This window comes from Diabrotica virgifera, chromosome 9, assembly GCF_917563875.1.
Source record: "Diabrotica virgifera virgifera chromosome 9, PGI_DIABVI_V3a".
In the NCBI taxonomy this organism is placed as follows: Eukaryota; Metazoa; Arthropoda; class Insecta; order Coleoptera; family Chrysomelidae; genus Diabrotica; species Diabrotica virgifera.
The window spans coordinates 369966-381464 of NC_065451.1; the positions used below are offsets into that span (position 1 = coordinate 369966).

Genomic DNA, 11499 nt, shown 5'->3' on the forward strand with positions numbered 1-11499 from the left:
GTAATCTTTCACATTATCTAAGATTAATATTTTGACAATATCATAGTCGCGCTAAATGGAAGTAATAGAAAACAATTTTATTATTAATAAATAGATATTTATAAAAATAAACCAAAATGGGTGAAAATTTTATGTTAAGATAAGTATTTAGAAAGATATTTGCATTAAATATCTAATAATAAAACAATAATAAATAATCATTTTTTGTTGAGAAGCGAAACAAATTTCGATTTTCGCATAATTTTGGCACGGTTTTTAATGGACTTTTTACTTGGAAGGTTTCACTTTATTTTTCGTTTGATTTACTTTTTCCATTTTGTTAAACTATTGATAATATTTTTAGAATAAAAAATCCTGCTAAAACTTTATATACTCGCATTAGAATTCGAAATATTTTTACGTAAAATATACTTACCTACCTACATATAACTAGGGCCGGTTGTTCGAACGCTAATCAACAATGATCATTATCAAATAATTAATTACTGTCAATGTCAATTGTTAAAACATAATTAATTACAATTCTGAGACTATAATCAATTAATATAACAATAATTATTAACATAATTAATAATAAATTTCATAATTGTAATTAATTATGTTTTCAGCAACCCAAACAAAGTTGACATTGACAGTTTTGGTGACAGTAATTAAATATTTAATAATGATCATTGTTGATTAGCGTTCGAACAACCGGCCCTAAAACTCACAATTAACAACAATCTATTCTTTCAAAGAGGCCAACAACTTATACAACAACAACAAATATATAATAAATTAACTATCAATAAACACTACTTTCCTATGAAACAACAAAAACGAACTCTTAAATTAACACACTACTGCACTGAACAGATATCGATAAAGATGACAGAACAGATTAGAGAAAATCTGACGCAGGTTTGTCAAAATGACAGTGATAATTTCTCTATGTTGCCTAATTAGTTATTTAGTTATAATATGTTCGATTTCTTGTTAAAAAGAAAAAATTTCAATAGTTCCAAGATTACACAACATCTAGGCATGGGATAAAAAAGTTTATTTGAAGAAAGTTTTTTCTTCTTCTTAATGACGGTACAGGCTCCTTTTTTCAATATTTTATTTAGTTATAGAGTAATTTCCACGTACTAACATATTTCTGAAATTGGGCTCTGTACCGCCATTCTTTATTATACACACACCGGCAAAATTAGCCGAACACCTTAAAAATGGGACATGTTTGATGTCTTGAATTTCCTTAACCACTGGTCCGATTTGAGTGATTCTTTTAGTGTGTTATAGCCTTATTATTTAAGAATATCGTTGTAATAATATGACAGGTAAATATCATTTTATACCGGGTGTACCAAGCATAATGTGTTTTTTTCTTAAAGTTTGGAACACCCTGTGGAATATTCTAGCATATGTAAAATATTAAAATTAATACTCTATTGTAGACTTAGGCTTTCTTAACATGTTAACATTTTCCTTTTCGATTCATTTACTTATGTAAGATAATAAAAAAGTTATGTGCGTTAACAACTATCCATGTTTTTCATCAATAAATCCTCATAGTAGGGGAGGAAAGTATACTAAATTTGAAAATTTGCAGTTACTCGAGCTTTATGGGGACCTATTGGATTGTGAAGAGTATGTGCTAAAATAAAAAAAGGTTAAGTTAAGTTTTCCATAAAGTGGGGGACTTTTCATTTTTTAAGTTAATTTTCCACTTGAAACAATCATTTTTCTGCGATTATAGCACTATCTATCCATATTTCGAAAAAATGTGTCGAATAAAAGTTGCTTATTTTTACGTAAAGAATCCAAATCTGAAATAAATATTGGGGGCTCCTATTTAAGATTTTAAATTAAATCCCCCACCCCACCTCCGTGGGGGCTCGTGACACCCCACGGAGAGGGGTAAATTAAAAATATTAAAAATGAATAACCATTTTCAATTTCGTTGTAAAACGAAAACACAGCCGAACCATATCCTAGTGCACCCCTACCGGTTTCGAAACTTATTAGTCTCTCATCAGGAGGCACATATGCTGCTCTCCCTGATCCAACCAAAACAAACCCCAGCGTGCAGTCCCGGATTGCAACGAACGAAATGGCATAGATGCCCTAGCGGTAACTGCCTAGCAAAAAGACTAAGTTTTCACTCTAATGGCATATAAAACAACATAATGCTATTCTACATCCCACCAGAATGGAAACAATGGGAACCTTCTCTGGTTACACTAGAGAAGGTGTAACCAGAGAAGGTTCCCATTGTTTTCATTCTGGTGGGATGTAGAATAGCATTATGTTGTTTTATATGCCATTAGAGTGAAAACTTAGTCTTTTAGTCTTTTTAAAAATTTTAAATACGAACCCTGCGATATTTCGCGAAATGAACATCAGATCGAAAAACTGTAAAATACACTTATTCAATATTTTTGAAAAATCTATCGAATGGTACCAAACACGACCCCCCATGGATGTGGGATTGGGGGTTACTTTAAAATCTTAAATAGGAACCCCCAATTTTTATTGCAGATTTGTATCCTTGACGTAAAAATAAGCAACTTTTATTCGCAACATTTTTTCCAATTATGGATAGATGGCGCTATAATCGGAAAAAACGATTGGTGGAAATGGAAAATTAAATTAAAAAATGGACAGTCTCACACTTTATGGAAAACTTAACTTAACTTTTTTTGGTTTTATCACCCACTCTTCACAATCCAATAGGTAACAATAACGCTCGAGTAATTGCAGATTTAGCATACTTTCCTTCCCTACTATGAGGATTTATTGATAAAAAACATGGCTAGTTGTTAAAGCACATAACTTTTTTATTTTCCAACATAAGCAAATGAATCAAAAAAGAAAATGTTAAGAAAGACTAAAGCGCTGGTTTCTTCGATATGCGGTGCCGACAAACTGCGACCATAACACTGCGATGAATGACGTCATAAAAAACTGTACCACGTAAAATAATAGCCGTGGTTTCCAAGGATGCGTTGGAAGCCACCGCTTGCTGAGTTTGCACATTCCATTGCCGCAGTGAAGAACCTTGAATTTTTCACCGTAATCTGACGTAATTCATCGCAGTGCTACGGTCGCAGTTTGTCGGTACCGCTTTCGAGGAAACCAGCGCTTTAGTCTACAATCGAGTTTTAATTTTAATATTTTATATATGCTAGAATATTCCACAGGGTGTTCCGAACTTTAAGAAAAAACACAGTATGATTGTAACACCCGGTATAAAATGACATTTACCTGTCTAGAAACAATATTCTTACACCGATATTCTTAACTAATAAGGCTATAACATACTAAAAGAATCACTAAAATCGGACAGCAGGTTTAGGAAATTCGCGACATCAAACATGTCCCATTTTTAAGGTGTTCGGCTCATTTTGCCGGTGTGTGTATTTTATGAATAAAACACAATTTTCAACTTTTATAGATCAAAATAAGCTGCAATGTCACAGTCAATTATTAATTTGCCCATTTCACTCTTAAACTTGAAATTATATTTTAAGCTCTTCTTTTTTAAGTGCTCTAAGTCTTTTAGATCTCTCCAGTAACCTACATGTTGCATTGTTAAATTAACCAACATAAGCGTATATTAAACAAAACAACCGTAATTCCTGTTAGGTAATACATTGACAGGAAATAGGACCTTAAAGACAAAATCAGATTAATCACAGTTGCCTTTCAGTATTTACTCAAAACGAACCAGCTTTGGTGTACAACACGTGTTATTGCAGACAACAATCCAATTAGAGGCTCCCCACATTCCGTTCATATAATGCCCACAGGTTTAATAAAACAGGAAATGAATAAGGGCGTATTATACAATTTCTAGATTAATCCCATTGTATAAAGGAAACGTACAGGGCTGGAAAGGAGAATGGAAATAATTTGACAAGTTGAACAGCGCCTTTAAAGTTGTTCCAACGGATCTTTGCACAAACGTAATGATTGACTTATTTGCAAACAAGTTAGACAAAAATATACGTCGGCATGTACTATCAATGTCAATGTAATTAATGGCTATTATCCTGGTTGACATATTTTATAAAGTTATTTTATTGAAAAGACAAATAATCAGAAGCATTAAATATTGGTGGAACTCTGAGATTGAAGAACTGGTTAGAGAAAAGAAGGAGCTATATCTAAAATGGCTAAACACAAAACAAGATGAACATCTCAGAAAATACAAAGAAAAGAAAAAAGACACAAGGCGAAAGATCATGCAAGGAAAAAGAGAACCATGGGATAAAAAGTGCAAAGAAATAGATACTTATATCGGAGGTAGACAATGCAGTGAAGCATGGAAATTCATTAACAATGGAAAAGTCGATAAAAAATCCTACAACCCAATACAGCTAGTACCAACAAAAAAATGGATAGATCATTATAAGAATCTACTTACCCAAGAAAAAACAGAAAACAAAGATCAAGTTCAAAATGAAATAAATATAGAAGGCGAACAAGTACTAATTGATGTAGCAGTAGTGACTAAAGCAGTAAAACAGCTTAAAAATGGAAAATCCCCCGGCCCCGGAGGAATATCAGCAGAATTGATAAAAAACGGAAAGCAGAAATTGTTTAGATCTCTTGCATACATATTCACAAAGTACGTCAATAGAGAAAGCATCCCAGAAGAATGGAAAAACAGCTTTCATAACATCGATATATAAAAAAGATAACAAATTAGACTGCAATAACTTCCGAGGGCTATCAGTAACGAGTACGGTAAGTAGGATCTATGGAAGAATAATCAGAGATATTATCGAAGACGAATACAAAAACCAAGAGGAAGAGGAGCAGAGCGAGTTTCGAGCTGGTAGATCTTGCACAGGTGTTCTAGGTGTTCTGCTTGAAACAAATTATAGAGAAGAAACTAGCACGGAATAGATCAACATACCTTACATTCATAGATTTAGAAAAAGCATATGATAACATACCTATCTCGAAACTATGGCAGGTACTCCAGGAAACTTCAATCAATTGTACACTCATAAAGGCTGTTTAGAATATATACAACAACATGGAAGCCCAGATAAAATTAGGCAACAGAATATCGGAACCATTCAGAGTCAATAAAGGCCTACGACAGGGGTGCTGCATATCACCGACACTTTTTAAAATCTACATTGGTAAAGCTCTCCACCAGTGGAAATCGAAATGCAAAGGAATGGGCATATAGGTGGACGATGATACTTGTTTGTATACCCTCCAATTTGCCGATAATCAAGTAATATGAGCAAATGACAAAGAGGATCTCGAGTACGTGACACTAAAATTGAATGAGGTATTTGAAAAATGGGGTTTGATAATGAACATGGAAAAGACGGTGTACCTCTGCGTAGGAGAGGAAACTACTGACCTGCAACTGGAAAACAATAAAACAATAAAACGATGTGAAGACTGTAAATACCTGGGAATAAATTTTAACAAAGAAGGAACGGATGATTCAGAGATAAACAGTAGAATAAATAAAGCTAGAAAATTAATTAAATCTCTGAATGGAATTTTATGGAGTACCGAAATAGGAAAACAAAGAAAATTGAGAATATATGACACAATGATAAAAAGCACACTGCTGTACGGATCTGAAACTTGGTGTCTGAAAGAACATCAAATAAGGAAAATAGAAGCCACAGAAATGGATGCACTAAGAAGAGCAGCTAGAAAAACGAAACTTGATAGGGTTGGAAACAACACAATTAAGGAAGAAATGGGTCTAAAAGAAACTGTGACCGACTGCATAGATAGAAAACAACTTATATGGTATGGGCCTGTTCAAAGAATGCCAGAAGAAAGACTACCAAAGAAAGTAGCAAAATGGATACCACCGGAACACAGGAAACGAGGAAGACCAAAGAAATCGTGGATGGAAGGAGTTCGAAGATCAATGAGCGAACGAGGATTGACAGAGGACGATTGTAATGATAGGCCGCGATGGCAATTGGGCATCGGACAACGTCGCAGGACGTTCTAACCCGAATCTATATATATTTTATTGAGGTGTTTGATCTTTTTTCGCTATTGAGGAGATTTATGGACTCAACATTAAACAGCTTGAGCATCATAAGGACTATTACTAATATAAAGATAAAAATAAAACGGTAATAAATAAATTTAAAAAAAAAAAGCAAAAAGTTAAACAGTAATCTCGAAAAGAAACAAATAGGTTTCCGTTAGACAGAACTATAGCCAGACTTATGTAATATAATAAATATAACGACAGGTAGGTTAAAAAATATTACTCCTCTCATTAGTTTAAAAATAAATAATTACCTGAAGTAATCAAATAGACGAGCAACAGTTGTTGAACAATACTCTTTCAACGATTATGTTTGAAAATAAAAATTACGATGAAATGTAGAAATGTACTTACCAACAAAGATTAAAAGTTTAAATAATATGAAAAACCATTTTGCACCAAAACTATTATTAAAACATTACCATACACAACTTGTAACAAGAGCTATTAAGATTTCGATTATCAAATGAGAAGGAATGTTTGAAACACACGCATAAAATAAACCAAGTATCATAGATATTGTGAAACAAATTATAATCAATAACTATATCGCTACTACTTTTGACCTGTACTTGATTACGGGAAATGAACTTTTTTCCAAAAAAATGCATGAAAACAATTTTAACACAAGAATTTAGCAACATAAGATATTATGGTCACGACTTTGTGCTGACGCCCAAAATGTATAGTATCTACAGAAATTACAAACTCATCAATTTATAGCCCCCACTAATTATTAGACCCTCCGGATATAGCAAAATGGTCACCGGTATCCATTAAAAACCTTTACACTGAATACCTGTGGTGCTTGAATTGAAAGACACTGGTTTCTAATGTGGAAGATTACCTAAACACAATATACAAGAAAAGGGAAAAACGAGACGGCCACAACTATAGAGAAATAGCAAATAGCACTAATAGGAAAGTACAGTATCCACAAAAACAAATATATAACAGAAAAGAGTGTATAAAGGAAGAAAAGTATATGTTTTGGATTTATAGATCTAGAGAATGCTTTCGACAAGCTTTCGAGAAAATAATTATGGGATATACAGCACAGAAGGAACAACACCAAGTGGAAATATTCAACACCAAGCGAAAAAACTATTTGTTGGATATAGACAATATTATAAAGAACAGAAATCTCAGAAAGGACATTTGCAGAGGACAAATTAATGATGGCCGAAATTGAAAAACAACAACAAAACAGTCTAGAGGTCTGCGGTAAAACGGGTATGGCAAATGAGGATATAAAAAAAAGATGAAGATGAAAAGTAGACCAAGGTAAACGTAGGAAAAATCTGGGGGGCAATAAATCTGACAGGTGATGAGAAAAAATGCAAAAAAAATTTATACATATTAAATATAATAAAGAAACAATCTCAATTGTGAATTAATATGAATACATAGTAACTTTTCCTACACAATTAATTGGTAAAGGGCAAAGGCAAAAATAATCAAAACAATATGGGATATTATGGGATACCAAACCTCATGGGTAACTCTGAGGTAGTTAGTTCAAATGATATAGAAAAAAGAATAGAAGGATGAAGAATAAAGAAAATAGAAAATTTGAATAGGAAGACATCAAACATTATTTGGAAACTTCGCGTACCAAAACATAAACCAAAGCATAAAATAAAAGAGTATTATTTATCAAATAGACCTCTAAAGCTGATTTTTTATAAGAGTTTAATAATGTTAATTGATTATCTAGAAAGATTAACAGTACATAAATCTTTGGTTTTTATAGATATAGGTGCAGTTTATAAACTAAAGTTTATTCTTAGCACAGGTTTGTATATTTTTACCTAAACATTGAAAACGAAAGTATATACATTTAAAAACCGAAAACTTATAATCACAGAAGTAGGTACATAATCGTTTCTTCATCATCAATTGCTAAAGGTTATCAATTATCTGCTTTAGTAATACTGCCGGAAGTCTTAATATGATAACGCCGTTGTCCTTCTCTCTGCACATATAAATAAGACGAACATCTTCGGTTCAATCAAAATGAACAAAATGTACAAAGATCTTTTTCTTTTGGTACCTATTCGTTTCGAATATTGGAGATCATTATGATTATAATTATTTTATTAACTGATACTTTAAATAGTTGTTGTTGTGGAATTAGAAACAGAAATTAAACAGTGAATAATAAGGGCGAAAGCAGCATACCTTAGAATGAGACCGATTTTCAATAGTCGAGACATATCATTAAAAACAAAATACCGTCTGTTGAAATGCTACATATTCTCAGTGCTGCTCTACGGAATGGAAGCATGGACACTAACTGTTGCATCTATGAATCGGCTCGAGGCTTTCGAAATGTGGTGTTATAGGCGCATCTTACGTATATCTTGAGTTGACCGAATTACCAATGTGGAAGTCGTGCGTAGAATGGGGAAAGAGTGTGAAATTCTCATAACCATAAAAACAAAAAAATTAGAATATCTAGGACATGTAATGAGAAATCAAGAACGTTAGGCCTTCTCCAACTGATTCTCCAAGGGAAGGTAAATGGTAAAAGAGGACCGGGAAGAAGACGCATTTCCTGGCTTCAAAATTTACGTAAGTGGTATAACACGACTACCACTGAACTGTTCCGCGCTGCGGTAAACAAAGTCAAGATAGCCATGATGATCGGCAACATCCGGAACGGATAGTCACTTTAAGAAGAAGAGTTGTTGTGGAAAACCATTTCCTCAGGTTCCTTAACCATGATATTCTTCTTCTCTTTATATCTCGCTTTCCGAATACTTTGCCTTGAAGGATTATTTTCAGTAATCTGTATTTAGTGTCGTTTCTCATTATGTGTCCGAGATATTATACCTTTCTCTTTTCAAATGTAAACATGACGTCTCTCTTTCCCCATTCTTCGTAGTACGGTCCCGATGGTTATCTTGTCCGTCCATGATATCCTGAGGATTCGCCTGTATAGCCACATCTCGAAGGCTTCAAGTTTTTTCTCCATCGCTTCAGTGAGCGTCTAGGATTCACCTCTGTAGTACAATATTGAGAAGTAATGAACATAATAAATAAAAAACAAACGCAATTGTGAAATAATATAAATAGTAACTTTTCCTACACAACTAGTTGGTAAAGGGCAAAAGCAATCAAAACAAGACAAAATTATGGGATAAATACCAAACATCATGTTTAGGTAACTCCAAGTAACTCTAAGGTAGGTCAGATAATAGAAAAACGAATAGGAGAGCGAAGAACAAAAAAAAAAGGAAATCTGAATAGGAAGGAACATTTCAAAACTTTGCGTATCAAAACGAATTATCTATCTTATCGTATCTTATAATAATGTTAACTGATTGTCTAGATTAGCAGTACATAAATCTTTGGTTTTATTTTTGGTTTTAAATATGGGATATTTATGGCTAATGGCTTTAGAGAAGAATGCTGAGAATATTATGGACAGCCAGAATCACCAACAATGAAGTTCTAGGAAGAATGAAGAAGGAACCGGAGATTGTGTTTACCATGATCAAACGCATAAAACTGCAGTATCTGGGACACGTTGTGAGAAATCAGCACCGTTACTCCTTGCTGCAGTCCATATTGCAAGGTAAAGGTAAAGTCAAAGGTAAGCGAGGATCCGGTAGAAGGAGGATATCATGGCTGCCGAATTTGAGAACATGTTTTAAGAAAATCTTAATGGAATTGTTTCGAACCGCAGCGAGCAAGGTTATGATTGCCAACATCCAAAACGGATAGGAACCAGAAGAACAAGAAGAAATCTTTGGTTTTTATAAAAATACATATACAGTTTATAAACTAAAATTTATTCTTAGCACAGGTTTGTATATTTTTACTTAAACATTGAAAACGAAAGTGTAAACTGAAAATGTAGATATACATTTAAAAATGGAAAACTTATAAGTAATCAAAGAAGTACATAATCGTTTCTTCATCATCAATTGCTAAAGGTTATCAATTATCTGCTTTATTAATACGGCCGGAAGTCTTAATATGATAACGTCGTTGTCCTTCTTCACATATAAATAAGACAAACATCTTCGGTCATGACATGTGCGCCAATGCACAGAATAATAAAAATAAATTTAAAATGCAGACTTACCCAAGTATTAATCATTCACAAAAACTGAAAAACCGCCCTTTTCGAGAAAAGAGAAAAAACACTTAAAAGATGCGAATAGAGTTTTAAAATAAAACTGACGTTTGCAGTTGCACGCTGAGTATGCTCTGGCGGTACGCGATGCGCGAGACTTGAGAGACTTCCTTCCACTCCAGACTAGCATTAGCGGGAAGCGGGGCACGCCGCACGAGTCTTTTATGAATGTGTTTGGGATTTGGATGAGCGTGGGTGGGTGGGGGACGCCGCATCTCGCATCTGTAGAAATACAGACGTTTCATTGAAGGGAAACGTCCCTATTATAAAATCTGGTCTCTACTAACCTGAGATTGTTGAAACAAAGCCTGTTTTCTAAGCCGGGATTAGTATGATTGGACGCCCGTGCTGTTATATGATTTTTAGGGACTTTTCATAAACAACCCAGAGAACGGTAGTTCTCGCCAGTGGCGTAGAACTCCCTACATGCGACACTATTATATACACGAAATTTTCAAATTTCTCAGTCTGAATTGAAAAATGGACCAAATCCATAGCCTCCTACAGTTACTATCCACAGCCACCTACCAGTTAACTGTAGGAGTAACTGTAGGAGGCTGTGACCAAAACTTTAGAGTTTAGAAAAAGACTAGACCATCCATTTTGGTCCAAGGGTGTGGATTTTACGGCCCTTACCATTTGGGGTCTGTTTTTCGTTCTCGTCCCCAAAACTCCCAAAAATTTCGAAAATACAGGGTTTTAGTATATAAGTATGAAATACTTTCAGGGGTGACAATTTGTTCGTTAAATGTATGTTCGCAAATGCTTTGTTTCCGAGATACGGGGTGTTGAAATTTTTATTTGAAACTGCCAATTTTTTTATTGCTCTAAGACCGGTTGAGCTATGAAAATTAAAATTGGTCGGCTTTAAAAGGTAGTTATTGCGCATTTTTCGACATACAAATAACAATTTTGTATTCATCATTGGCGCGCCTACGGGTAATGGTCTGAATTTTTTTAAAGAAAAAAAGTACGCCACTGAGATATTTCAAATCTAATAGTTATTTATGAAACAGTTCGTGAAGTATGCTTTTTGCGAGCGCATGCGATTTTTAGAGCACGAGCGACAACGGAGCGAGTGCTATACATCGCGTAAGTTTGCAAAAAGTACTTCACGCACAGTTTCATACAATATTTTATCTACGATAAACAAGTAAAAAACCTGTAACTATTCGTCACTGGAATTAATTTCTATTCTACAAATTTTAGAACTTTGACATTTAAAAATCCTAACTGCATACTTTCAAACCACAAAACTGTCAAAAATTTTGTTGTAAGTCATTGCTCATATTATCATCACCATGACAACGCGAAAGTTAAGGATATTTGA

At 33.9% G+C, this 11499-nt stretch overlaps 1 protein-coding gene across 2 annotated transcripts in view; it reads right to left on the reverse strand.

Moving 5' to 3' along the window:
* Positions 1–10306, reverse strand: part of LOC114324884 (phosphoinositide 3-kinase adapter protein 1) — a 118811-nt gene extending 108505 nt beyond the window's left edge. The window contains exon 1 of one of the 2 annotated variants that reach the window (XM_028272781.2): positions 10119–10306. The gene's annotated coding sequence lies outside the window, so the exon portion shown is untranslated. Of the gene's footprint in view, positions 1–6379; positions 6511–10118 lie in introns of those variants that run through there. The other variant, XM_028272782.2, reaches the window with a different exon arrangement.
* Between the last annotated feature and the right edge of the window lie 1193 nt (positions 10307–11499).